Genomic DNA, 14,322 nt, shown 5'->3' on the forward strand with positions numbered 1-14,322 from the left:
TAATAGTGTATGAAAATTGGTCATTACTTTAGATCAACTTTTCCTAATCTGTAAGTTGTCTTTCTTCCTGGTTCTTACAGGTGTTAATAATTGTTCTGCCTTTAAAAACTTGGCAACAGGGTGTTGGGGGGGAGTGTGCTTCATGGTGGGAAGATGTTCTCTGGCGATACAGGTATCCTTCTCTTAGAGATTGACAGTGCACAAGCTGCCCACCCTAAGTTCCTAAAGTCCCACAAAAATAATGAGAAGCTCTTTAGCTTTGTTGAGCCAGCATCTCTAAACATTTCATCATGAAACAAGTTTACTCACAACATCCTGTTGAGGAATGAATGTCCTGAAAAAGAGTGCCCCTCAAACTTGAGAATGCATAAAAATCACTTGGAAAAGTTGTTAAAATACATTCCTTGGCTCCTCCCCAGAAATTCTGATGCAAGAGGACTTGGGTACAGTCTGAGAACTTGCATTTTCTTTACAAGCTCCTAGCCGATCCAATTTGCAGATTTGAGAACTACGTTTGAGTAGTATCTCTACAAAACAGTTTCTAAGATATTCCTCTACAATGCTAGACCCTTGATATGGACTGAACTGTATCCACCCCACCACCAGTGAAATTCAGATATTGAAGTTTTAACTCCCAATGTAATTATACCTAGAGATAGAGCTTTTAAGAGGTAATTAAGGTTAAATGAAGTCATAAGCGTGGGGTCCTAATCTGAGAGGATTGGTGGATTTGTAAGAAGAGGAAGAGAGATAGATCGCCACCCCCTCCCATAGAGATGTTCAGAGCAGCATTATTTTTAACAGCATTCTTGTGCATATTTCATTGTGCACATGTGCAGAGTTTCTCTAATGTATTCTGGAGTATATTGCTGGGTCAAAGACTATGTAAATCTTCAGTTTCCACAGATGTTATACTAAGGTGTGTATATATATATGATCAATGAGAGAGTTTCTGTTGGCCTTCATTTTCCAGATTCACATTTACAAGGAGTGCAGATTGCCTGTGGGTCAGATTGACCAATCAGAAGATCATTGCTAAGCCAATGTGAAAGATACCAATGGTCTGACGAACACAGACACAATAGAGACAAGGTAAGAGAGGAAAGAAGTGAACATATTTACGAGCCAAACCCACAGGACTTGGTAAGGGATTGTGGAGACACACGGAAGGTGAAGGAACCAAAAATGACTCTTCAATTTCTAGCTTGAATACAAAGAGGGAACTTATGTATAGTTTAGCTGATGATAAATTCCCTTAGAACATGTTGCCTTTGAAGGACAGGGAGGAAACCAGAAAGCACTATCCATCAGGCACTTGGATAATCAGGTCTAGGGGACTGAGAATAGATGAAGACAGAAAACACAATTTGCGGTGTTGTCAAAACAGGTGAAATTAGAAGAACTGGATTAGGGAAAGTATGTGGAGTCAGAAGAGAAGTGAGCTGAGAAAATATCCTGGGAAACATTGATGTTTAAAGGGAGGGACTTCCCTGGTGGCACAGTGGTTAAGAATCCGCCTGCCGGGCTTCCCTGGTGGCAGTGGTTGGGAGTCCGCCTGCCGATGCAGGGGACGCGGGTTCGTGCCCCGGTCCGGGAGGATCCCACATGCCGCGGAGCAGCTGGGCCCGTGGGCCGTGGCCGCTGAGCCTGTGCGTCTGGAGCCTGTGCTCCCGCAGAATCCGCCTGCCAACGCAGGGGACACGGGTTTGAGTCCTGCTCCTGGAAGATCCCACATGCCGCAGAGCAACTAAGGCCATGCGCCACAACTACTGAGCCTGTGTTCTAGAGCCCGTGAGCCACAACTACTGAGCCCGCATGCCACAACCACTGAAGCCCACACACCTAGAGCCCGTGCTCCGCAACAAGAGTAGCCACTGCAATGAGAAGCCCGCACACCTCAATGAAGAGTAGCCCACACTCGCTGCAACTAGAGAAAGCCTGCGCACAGCAACAAGGACCAACGCAGCCATAAATAAATAAATAAATACAAACAAACAAATAAATAAATAAATAAATTTTAAAAGGGTATAGAAGGGAGAGAAGACTGTCGAAGAGACAGTGACTAAAGGAGCAGTTGGAAGAATTGAGAATATTAAAGAGTAAGTGGTCAACTCATTAATTGCAGGGAGGAAACCAAGAAAGTGAAATCTGATAATTAAACATTAGTGTCACAATGGGACCATTGAACCCATGTTAAGTATGGTTTCAGTGGAAAGGGCATAGGTGGAAATGACTGCAGTGGCTTACGGAATAAAAAGGAAGAGGAACAAATGGAGATAGCTAGTTTTCACTAGTTGGGTTCTCTGCAAGTAGACACTGAGAGGTAGTTTGGGTGCAAGATGTTTATTGAAAACCAACACGTGTGAAAGGAAGCAGAATGATCTCAGGAAATTTGGCTTCAGAGACCGTGAATTTAACCACTATATCATATTACCTCTGTATTAAAAAAAAAAAAATCCATCTCATGCCACCAGAATAAGATTCATCAAATCCATTCTGTCCCACTATGGTCACTATTTGCATCCTTCTAGCCTTGCTAGGGAAACTGAAGTGAAAGGTTAGGAGAGCAAAGAATGTAAAAGAAAATTTTATATTTCTCCCTTTGATTTTTTTCCCCCATTGTTGCTAGAATGAACACTTAGAAAACATGAGATAGGGCTTCCCTGGTGGCGCAGTGGTTGAGAGTCCGCCTGCTGATGCAGGGGACGCAGGTTCGTGCCCCGGTCCGGGAGGATCCCACATGCCGCGGAGCGGCTGGGCCCGTGAGCCATGGCCACTGAGCCTGAGCGTCCGGAGCCTGTGCTCCATGACGGGACAGGCCACAACCGTGAGAGGCCCATGTACCACAAAAAAAATAAAATAAAATAAAGAAAACCTGAGATAAACTTGTGTCTGAACATGAAGCCCCATGATTATGAACTGATGAACTGTGAATCCCAGTAATAGAATGACTGATGGTATTGACACATGACCTCTACTGCTAGGGACCGGGAAGGGAGGTGACTTAAGTTCACTGAGCCTAATCGCAAGCAAAATAGAAATGATCATAGCTTCTCTTCTTTGTCATGGGGTTGCTCTGAAGCATCAGTGAGAGCTCACTGTTGGGCTCGGCTCCTAGCACACAACAGGACTCAGGCGCGGTAGATATGAGCGCCCCGCCCATCAGTGTGCTGGAGGAGGAGCAAGGCTAGCCTGCAGCTCCCCAGATGCTCACTGGGAAGAGAGGAATGAAGATGGGAAGCTTGGGGACCTGGCAAAGATGGCTCCTGTCAGAAACAGACTTCAGTGAACTTTCAGTCAACTTATTCTTAGGAGCTAAGAAGTGAAAGTTGAAATTGACTATCAAGGAACACACCAGTTGTTAACTAGGCCGCCAGGAGGAAGTCAACAAGCTCCACCACATCTAACAACACCTACTGCTGGCAGCCCTTACCCAAAGTCAGGCAGCTCTTCACCTAGGTCTCCTGCCTCCCAATTGGGGGATGAAGAAAGTGCACCAAGAGGAAATTATTTCACTTCCTTTCCAGACACAAGAAAGAGGTGAAGGAATCAACATGAATTGAACATCTGCTACATGCTGGCTGCATTACATATATTGTGCAGTGTTATTATCCCCACCAGACAGATGAGGACACTGAGGCTCAGCTACTTGTTTAAGGCACACACATCTAGTTATCAGGGAGCCAGGGTTTAAAGTTATGTCAGCCAGGTACTCAAGTTCCCATTCTTTCTATAGCTACATCAGATGTTTCTCCAAATAATCTAGGTTTAAAAGCATGGGTCCCACGTGAAAAGAGTCTGGCTTTTGGAACATATCCCCTTAGGAGGATTTCCATCATCACTCCACCTTCTTCCTCTGTGCAATCAACACTTATTGTTGGGCCCTTCTAGAGGAGTTTTCAATCTAGGAGGAGAGATGGACACATGAGGAAATAACTTTAATGTAACATGGTAAATGCAAAACTAGAGGAATGCATTAGCAACTATGAAGGGCAGAGGTTTGGGGACCCCTAACTTAACATGGGGGTTCATGAAAGCCTCTTGAGGAGAAACCCATGAATCCTAAAGTATAAGTAAGATTGGACAGAAAAGAAAAGGGGGGAAGGGGATTCCAGAGAGAAGTAACATGAACAAAGGCAAAGAGGCATGAAATAGCCTGAACTCTTTGGGCAAATTACTAGCAATCTGGCAGTACTGGAGAATAATGTATGCGGTCAGGAGAGGGGAGAAGTAAATCTAAACAGATAAGGGTCCTTTATAAGCTAAACTCTAGGTGCTACTGTAAATATACAGAAAAGAACACTTACATGGAATGTTTTAAGACCTTGGTGGAATAGTTTAAGAACTTTGGTAGACATTTCATTAAACACTCCTATCTGTGGAGGCAGAATCCCACATCATGCCAAACTTAATACAGTGTACTTACATCACACATTGACACATTAATTCAAAAGGTATTTATTGAGCACCTGCTATGTACCAGGTACTCTCTTAGTCATCTAGTATCCCAGTACTAAAAAAATCACAAAAAAGAACACTGTCCTGCTTGGAATGACCTTCTAGTGTGAGCAGACAATAAAGAAAATAAGTGAATTATATGTTATCTCAGGAGATGTTGCATACTATGCAGAAAGATGTATCAGGGAAGGGAGCAAGAAGTATGAAGAGAGAGGTTACAACATTAATAGAATCTTCATGAAGATCTCAGTTGGAAGATCATGTTTGAGAAAACATCTGAAGGAGATAAGGGACTTGGCCAAGCTGAACTGGGGAAAGAACATTCCAGGAAAGGGGACCAGCCAGCATGAAAGCCCTGAGCGGGACGTGTGCTTGGCATATTTGAAGAGTGGCAAGGAGACCAGTATGGCTAAAGCAGACTGATCAACAGAAAAGGTGGTAGGAAATTAGGTCAGAGAAACAGAAAACAAGGGCTTTTTAGGTCATTGGGGATTTGGGTTTTCCCTGAGGGATAGAGAAGGTCCTGGAGTGCTTTGAGCAGAGGATAATATGCTCTAACTCAGTTTTTAACTGGATCATTTCTGGGCAAGAGTGGGAGCAAAGAGGCCAGTGAGGACACCGTTGCAATAATCCTGACCAGAGGTGCGGAGGCTTAAACCAGGGAAGGGGCAGCAGAGGTGGTGAAAAGTGACTGGCCTCTGGGTGTAAGAAAGGGTGGGTAGGAGAGAATAGTGTCAAGGATGATCCAAGATTCTGACCTGAGAACATGAAAAGAAGACAGTGGAGTTCTGCTTGTAGCTTTGTTTTACTTTAAAAATATTTGAAATAATTATACTTTTGAGTTTTATTAATAAATTTTCCATATGTTCTTGTGATTTCAACTTGCTACATTTTAATATAAACCATTAAAAGTTAAGTTGACTTAAGTTGACCTTGTAGACAATATATGGTAGACAATTCATGAACATCTATTAATTTTTGATTCTTCAATTTTCTTTTCAAATTTCAGAACAATGTATTTGTTTTCTGGCTCTCAGGCAGCCCACTGAAAAGCACCTAGTCCTAATCACTCTTCCTATAGTGGGTGATAAATAAAACATCTCTGCTTGCCTTCTTGAAGTTTGTAGTCAAAGGCAGAAAAAATTAATAAAAGCATATATATGTATTTTTAACTCCCATGGTTTGGGTCGTAAAGCTCATATAAATTATTTCATTTAATTCTCACAACAAACCCATGAGGTAGGTACTATTAGTGCCTCCATTTTAAGGATGAGGAGGCTGGAGCACAGAAAGTTTGAGTGACTGGTCTAATATCTGAAAGGGGTGTGCTGGCTAAGCTGGGATTTGAATCCAGAAAACTATGTTCCTGGCATCATTGGGTTCTCTTAACCAAGTCTTGTGGCTTACAGTCAGGAGTGATATAACCCCAAGAAGCATTTGTAAATGAAAGGGGGCTTTTGACTCATTCCAGTGATGGAGGAGCACCACTGTCATCAGGGAGGGGCAGGGAGGGGAAACATCTTTTATCCAGTGGAACCATCACACCATGAGGAAATGTCCTTCCCAAAAGGTCAGTAGCTCTCCTCCCCTTAAGAAATGCTAAACACTGCCAGGGTCCCGTGATCCAGGGACAACTTCCCCAGGAGAACGCACAGCATGCCTCAAGCTGGTGCAACGTCATGCCGGCCTCTCCGCGCAGGCTCGCCCCGCATCCGTACCACTCCCTCCCTCCGGCCTGAGTGAGCCAGAACCCCCGAATCAGCTGCTCCTTTAACCCTATCCTGTCTGAGCAAAGAACAGATGCCTTCAGGCGACCTACACGCAGAGGCGGGTCAAAACCCAAAGCTGAAACCAGGGAGATGTGCAAACAAAGAAGAGAAAAGGAGATCTCTCCCAGCAGCCTCGGGAGCAGCGGATTAAATCTCCACAGTCAACTTGATGTACCTGCATCTGTGGAATACCTGAAGAGAAAACGAATCATCCCAAATTGAGGAGCTGGACTTTGGGAGCAACGATATATATATGTATATATATATATATTTCCTTTTTTCTGTTTTTGTGAGTGTGTATGCGTATGCTTTTGTGTGTGATTTTCTCTGTATAGCTTTGCTTTTACCATTTGTCCTAGGGTTCTGTCCATTTTTTTGTTTTGTTTTGTTTTTAGTATAGTTTTCAGCGCTTGTTATCATTGGTGGATTTGTTTTTTGGTTTGGCTGTTCCTTCTTTCTTTCTTCCTTTTTTTTTATTACTTAAAAATGTTTTAAATAATTCTTTGTTTTTTATTTTAATAACTTTTAAATTTTATTTTATTTTATTTTATCTTTTTCTTTCTTTCTTTCTTTTTTTCTCCATTTTATTCTGAGCCATGTGGATGACAGGCTTTTGATGCTCCAGCCAGGCATCAGGGCTCTGCCTCTGACGTGGGAGAGCCAAGTTCAGTACACTAGTCCACAAGAGACCTCCCAGCTCCATGTAATATCAAATGGCGAAAATCTCCCAGAGATCTCCATCTCAACGTCAAGACCCAGCTCCACTCAATGACCAGCAAGCTACAGGGCTGGACACCCCATGCCAAACAACTAGCAAGACAGGAACACAACCCCACCCATTAGAGGAGAGGCTGCCTAAAATCATAAGGTCACAGACACCCCAAAACACACCACCAGATGTGGACCTGCCCACCAGAAAGACAAGATCCAGCCTCATCCACCAGAACAAGGACACTAGCCCCCTCCACCAGGAAGCCTACACAACCCACTGAACCAACCTCAGCCACTGGGGGCAGACACGAAAAACAACGAGAACTACGAACTTGCAGCCTACGAAGAGGAGACCCCCAAACACAGTAAGTTAAGCAAAACGAGAAGACAAAGAAACACACGGCAGATGAAGGAGCAAGGTAGAAACCCACCAGACCTAACAAATGAAGAGGAAATAGGCAGTCTACCTGAAAAAGAATTCAGAATAATGACAGTAAAGATGATCCAAAATCTTGGCAGTAAAATGGAGAAAATAAAATAAACATTTAACAAGGTCCCAGAAGAACTAAAGAGCAAACAAACAATCATGAACAACACAATAAATGAAAATAAAAATTCTCTACTAGGGATCAATAGCAGAGTACCTGAGGCAGGAGAATGGATAACTGACCTGGAAGATAAAGCAGTGGAAATAACTACTTCAGAACAGAATAAAGAAAAAAGAATGAAAAGAATTGAGGACAGTTTCAGAGACCTCTGGGACAATATTAAATGCACCAATATTTGAATTATAGGGGTCTCGGAAGAAGAGGTGAAAAAAAGAAAGGGACCGAGAAAATATTTGAAGAGGTTATAGTTGAAAACTTTCCTAATATGGGAAAGGAAATAGTTAATCAAGTTCAGGAAGCACAGAGAGTCCCATACAGGATAAATCCAAGGAGAAACACACAAAGACACATATTAATCAAACTATCAAAAATTAAATACAAAGAAAAAATATTAAAAGCAGCAAGGGAAAAACAAGGAATAACATACAAGGGGATCCCCATAAGGTTAACAGCTGATCTTTCAGCAGAAACTCTGCAAGCCAGAAGGGAGTGGCAGGACATATTTAAAGTGATGAAAGGGAAAAGCCTACAACCAAGATTACTCTACCCAGCAAGGATCTCAATCAGATTTGATGAAGAAATTAAAAGCTTTACAGACAAGCAAAAGCTAAGAGAATTCAGCACAACCAAACCAGCTTTACAACAAATGCTAAAGGAACTTCTCTCACCAGGAAACACAAGAGAAGGAAAAGACCTACAATAACAAACCCAAAACAATTAAGAAAATGGTAATAGAAACATACATATCAATAATTACCTTAAATGTAAATGGATTAAATGCTCCCACCAAAAGACATAGACTGGCTGAATGGATACAAAAGCAAGACCCGTATTTATGCTGTCTACAAGAGACCCACTTCAGACCTAGGGACACATACAGACTGAAAATGAGGGGATGGACAAGGATATTCCATTCAAATGGAAATCAAAAGAAAGCTGGAGTAGCAATTCTCATATCAGACAAAATAGACTATAAAACAAAGACTATTACAAGAGACAAAGAAGGACACTACATAATGATCAAGGGATCAATCCAAGAAGATATAACAATTGTAAATATTTATGCACCCAACATAGGAGCACCTCAATACATAAGGCAAATACTAACAGCCATAAAAGGGGAAATCAGCAGTAACACAATCATAGTAGGGGACTTTAACACCCCACTTTCACCAATGGACAGATCATCCAAAATGAAAATAAATAACGAAACACAAGCTTTAAATGATACATTAAACAAGATGGACTTAACTGATATTTATGGGACATTCCATCCAAAACCAACAGAATTCACTTTCTTCTCAAGTGCTCATGGAACATTCTCCAGGGTAGATCATATCTTAGGTCACAAATCAAGCCTTGATAAATTTAAGAAAATTGAAATCTTATCAAGTATCTTTTCTGATCACAACATTATGAGACGAGATATCAATTACAGGAAAAATTCTGTAAAAAATACGAACACATGGAGGCTAAAGAGTACACTACTTAATAACCAAGAGATCACTGAAGTAATCAAAGAGGAAATCAAAAAATACCTAGAAACAAATGACAGTGAAAACACGATGAAACAAAACCTATGGGATGCGGCAAAAGCAGTTCTAAGAGGGAAGTATATAGCAATACAATCCTACCTTAAGAAACAAGAAATATCTCAAATAAACAACCTAACCTTACACCTAAAACAGTTAGAGAAACAAGAACAAAAAAACCCCAATGTTAGCTGAACGAAAGAAATCATAAAGGTCAGATCAGAAATAAATTAAAAAGAACTGAAGGAAACAGTAGCAAAGATCAATAAAGTAAAAGCTGGTTCTTTAAGATAAAAAATTGATAAACCATTAGCTCGACTCATCAAGGAAAAAACGGAGAAGACTCAAATCATAATTAGAAATGAAAAAGAAGAAGTAACAGCTGACACTGTAGAAATACAAAGGATCATGAGAGATGACTACAAGCAACTATATGCCAATAAAATGGACAACCTGGAAGATATGGACAAATTCTTAGAAATGCACAACCTTCTGAGACTGAACCAGGAAGAAATAGAAAATATGAACAGACCAATCACAAGCACTGAAATTGAAACTGTGATTAAAAATCTTCCAATAGAAAAAAGCCCAGGACCAGATGCCTTCACAGGTGAATTCTGTTTAGAGAAGAGCTAATACCTATCCTTCTCAAACTCTTCCAAAATATAGCAGAGGGTGGAACACTCCCAAACTCATTCTATGAGGCCACCATCACCCTGATACCAAAACCAGACAGACGTCACAAAAAAAGAAAATTGTAGACCAATATCACTGATGAACATAGATGCAAAAATCCTCAACAAAATACTAGCAAACAGAAGCCAACAGCACATTAAAAGGATCATACACCATGATCAAGTGAGGTTTATCCCAGGAATGCAAGGATTCTTCAATATATGCAAATCAATCATTGTGATACACCATATTAACATATTGAAGGAGAAAAACCATATGATCATCTCAATAGATGCAGAGAAAGCTTTCGACAAAATTCAACACCCATATATGATAAAAACCCTCCAGAAAGTAGGCATAGAGGGAACTTACCTCAACATAATAAAGGCCATATATAACAAACCCACAGGCAACATTGTCCTCAATGGTGAAAAACTGAAACCATTTCCACTAAGATCAGGAACAGTACAAGGCTGCCCACTCTCACCATTATTCAACATAGTTTTGGAAGTATTAGCCACAGCAATCAGAGAAAAAAAAGAAATAAAAGGAATCCAAATCGGAAAAGAAGAAGTAAAGCTGTCCCTGTTTGCGGATGACATGATACTGTACATAGAGAGTCCTAAAGATGCTACCAGAAAACTACTAGAGCTAATCAATGAATCTGGTAAAGTAGCAGGATACAAAATTAATGCACAGAAATCTCTTGCATTCCTATACACTAATGATGAAAAACCTGAAAGTGAAATTAAGAACACACTCCCATTTACCATTGCAACAAAAAGAATAAAATTCCTAGGAATACACCTACCTACGGAGACAAAAGGCCTGTATGCAGAAAATTATAAGAAACTGATGATAGAAATTAACGATGATAAAAACAGATGGAGAGATATACCATGTTCTTGGATTGGAAGAATCAACATTGTGAAAATGACTATACTACCCAAAGCAATCTACAGATTCAATGCAATCCCTATCAAACTACCGTGGGCATTTTTCACAGAACTAGGACAAAAAATTTCACAATTTGTATGGAAACACAAAAGACCCCGAAAAGCCAAAGCAATCTTGAGAAAGAAAAACAGAGCTGGAGGAATCAGGCTCCCTGACTTCAGACTGTACTACAAAGCTACAGTATTCCAGACAGTATTGTACTGACACAGAAACAGAAGTATAGATCAATGGAACAGGATAGAAAGCCCAGAGATAAACCTATGCACCTACGGTCACCTTACAGTGGAGAAAAGACAGCCTCTTCAATACGTGGTGCTGGGAAAACCTGACAGCTACATGTAAAGGAATGAAATTAGAAAACTCCCTAACACCATACACAAAAATAAAGTCAAAATGGATTAAAGACCTAAATTTAAGGCCAGAGACTATCAAACTCTTAGAGGAAAACATAGGCAGAACACTCTGTGACATAAATCACAGCAAGATCCTTTTTGACCCACCTCCTAGAGAAATGGAAATAAAACAAAAATAAACAAATGGGACCTAATGAAACTTAAAAGCTTTTGCACAGCAAAGTATACCATAAACAAGACAAAAAGACAACCCTCAGAATGGGAAAAAGTATTTGCAAATGAAGCAACTGACAGAGGATTAATCTCCAAAATTTACAAGCAGCTCATGCACCTCAATATCAAAAAGCAAACAACCCAATCCAAAAATAGGCAGAAGGCCTGAATAGACATTTCTCCAAAAGAGATATACAGATTGGCAACAAACACATGAAAGAATGCTCAACATCATTAATCATTAGAGAAATGCAGATCAAAACTACAATGTGATATCATCTCACACCGGTCAGAATGGCCATCATCAAAAAATCTACAAACAATAAATGCTGGAGAGGGTGTGGAGAAAAGGGAACCCTCTTGCACTGTGGATGGTAATGTAAATTGATACAGCCACTATGGAGAACAGTATGGAGGTTCCTTAAAAAACTAAAAGTAGAACTACCATATGACCCAGCAATCCCACTACTGGGCCTATACCCTGAGAAACCCATAATTCAAAAAGAGTCATGGACCACAATGTTCATTGCAGCTCTATTTACAACAGCCAGGACATGGAAGCAGCCTAAGTGTCCATCAGCAGATGAATGGATAAAGAAGGTGTGGCACATATATACAATGGAATATTACTCAGCCATAAAAGGAAACAAAATTGAGTTATTTGTAGTGAGGTGGATGGACCTAGAGTCTGTCATACAGAGTGAAGTAAGTCAGAAAGAGAAAAACAAATACCGTATGCTAACACATATATATGGAATCTAAAAAAAAAAAAAAATGGTCATGAAGAACCTAGGGGCAAGACAGCAATAAAGATGCAGACATGCTAGAGAATGGACTTGAGGACACAGGAAGGGAAAAGGGTAAGCTGGGACTAAGTGAGAGAGTGGTAGTGTATATATGGACATATATACACTACCAAATGTAATATAGATAGCTAGTGGGAAGCAGTCGCACAGCACAGGGAGATCAGCTTGGTGCTTTGTGACCAGCTAGAAGGGTGGGATAGGGAGTGTGGGAGGGAGGGACACACAAGAGGCAAGAGATATGGGGATATATGTATATGTATAACCGATTCACTTTGTTATAAAGCAGAAACTAACATACCATTTTAAAGCAATTATACTCCAATAAAAATGTTTAAAAAAAAAGAAAAAGTAATGCTAAAATCTAAGCTGCCTTTTCACTTATCTTGTCCATTTCCACCTTTTGAGTCAAACCTTTGGTGACATAAAAGGCTAGATGTTTGGCGTCGATGAGTTTTGTGAGTTCTCTCATGTTTCCTATTTCTTTTATCTGTATCCTGAATTGCCACTACCCCAAGCTAGCTCTAAGAGTCAAATCCCATTACATTTGTTTTGGGGATGGGAAAACTCTTTGATCTGTCCTAAATTTCTAGCTATTAAACATTACTCAGTGTAAATAAAACATTGACTGGGACTTGATGATATTTTCATTTCAATATATCCTGAAGTAACATGTACTCTGCATGTAAAATCAATCAATGTAACATCTTTGGGGTATTTATTTATTTTGCAGTACATGGGCCTCTCACTGTTGTGGCCTCTCCTGTTGCAGAGCACAGGCTCTGGATGCACAGGCTCAGTGACCATGGCTCATGGGCCCAGCCGCTCCATGGCATGTGGTATCTTCCTGGACCAGGGCATGAACCCATGTCCCCTGCATTGGCAGGCAGACTCTCAACCACCGCGCCACCAGGGAAGCCCTCTTTGGGGTATTTCTGAATGAACAGGGGGCATCAAGTCAAAGAGGAAGAGGTGAAAATGTCTAGGGTGGCTTGAAAACCTGCTTTGAGATTGGCACTCTTACATACTCAGAAAGTTTAAGGTCATACAACTAGTAAAGAACAGAGTCCAAATCCAGCATCAGATGTGAGTCCACAGCCCATGTCTTGATGCTACATCATGTTTCCTCCTGCATTGGGAATCAGAAGAACTGGCTTCTAATCCTGAATCTGCTGTTATCTAGCTGAGCAACACTAATCAGATCATGTAACTTCTCTGAGTCTTAATATCTACATCTATAAATAAGGAAGGCTAGAATACTAAAGCCTCTTCTATCTCTTCCAATCATTGGTTTTATAGGATCTTGGCTAGTAAATGGTTTATTATATTTTAGGGAAACAAATTTTGTCCTCATGTTGTTGCCAGACCTGTTGCTCTTAACTGCTACAACTGTTTCTCTTTGTTGAAGACATTTGCCAGCCCAAATTTGATGGGTCTATAAGGCTCTGGCATTTTGCCTAGGTCTAGCCCAGAAAATTCCACTAACAGGTCCACTGGGCATCTGAGACCACCAGGCTATTTGCCATACCATGCCAATTGAAGTCGGATAGAGATAAAAGTTGGCTTTTATGATTTGGGGCCAGAGCTTGAGAGAGAGTGGAGTACAAAGCCAAAAGCATGGTCTTTAGAGTCAAGCGGGCATGAGTGCATATCCCAACTCAACCACTTTCTGGGCATGTAGCCATAACCAAGCAGCAGTTTAAGAGGCACTTTCACAGAGAGGCCTTGCAGGGTCTCCCACGTTGGTTTAGTTCAGAACATGGGTTTTACCCATGATAAATCTTATCATATTTAACCATATGTAGTGGGCACTTAATAAATACTTTGAGAATAAATGTTGAATAAATAGTCTTTGAATAAAAAGTCACTTAACCTTTCTCAGTCTCTGTATTCACTCCTGTGAGACATGCAAAGAAGAGGTCGGGGTTCTTAAGCAAAAAAATCAGGTTGAAATGCTTCAAAAATAGCAAAACACTGTTGCAATGTTAGATTGTATGATTACAAACTGAAATAAACTAGTAAAAACATAAACCTCTTATTCAAGTAGGGCTTTTTTTGTCGCTTAGAACTTAGAGGAAGAAATGAGGAAGCTAAAGATTACTGAGTGTCTATGATGTACCAGACACTGTGTGTGACAGGATGATACACATTTAATATTTGCCTAAAAGTTCAAAAGTTCAAAATTCAAAAAGAATTTCCAGAGGAGGGAAATAGGGTCCTGACAAAAGCAAGGTTTGCTCTAA

At 40.6% G+C, this 14,322-nt stretch overlaps 1 long non-coding RNA gene across 1 annotated transcript in view; it reads left to right on the forward strand.

The window, feature by feature from the left end:
* The window catches only part of LOC136792859 (uncharacterized), a 223,927-nt gene that overhangs the window by 145,502 nt on the left and 64,103 nt on the right, over positions 1-14,322 (forward strand). The window contains exon 2 of the long non-coding RNA XR_010837394.1: positions 974-1,092. This is a non-coding gene — a long non-coding RNA (uncharacterized lncRNA). The remainder of the gene's footprint in view (positions 1-973; positions 1,093-14,322) is intronic.

This window comes from Kogia breviceps, chromosome 17 (assembly GCF_026419965.1).
Source record: "Kogia breviceps isolate mKogBre1 chromosome 17, mKogBre1 haplotype 1, whole genome shotgun sequence".
Classification (NCBI taxonomy): Eukaryota; Metazoa; Chordata; class Mammalia; order Artiodactyla; family Physeteridae; genus Kogia; species Kogia breviceps.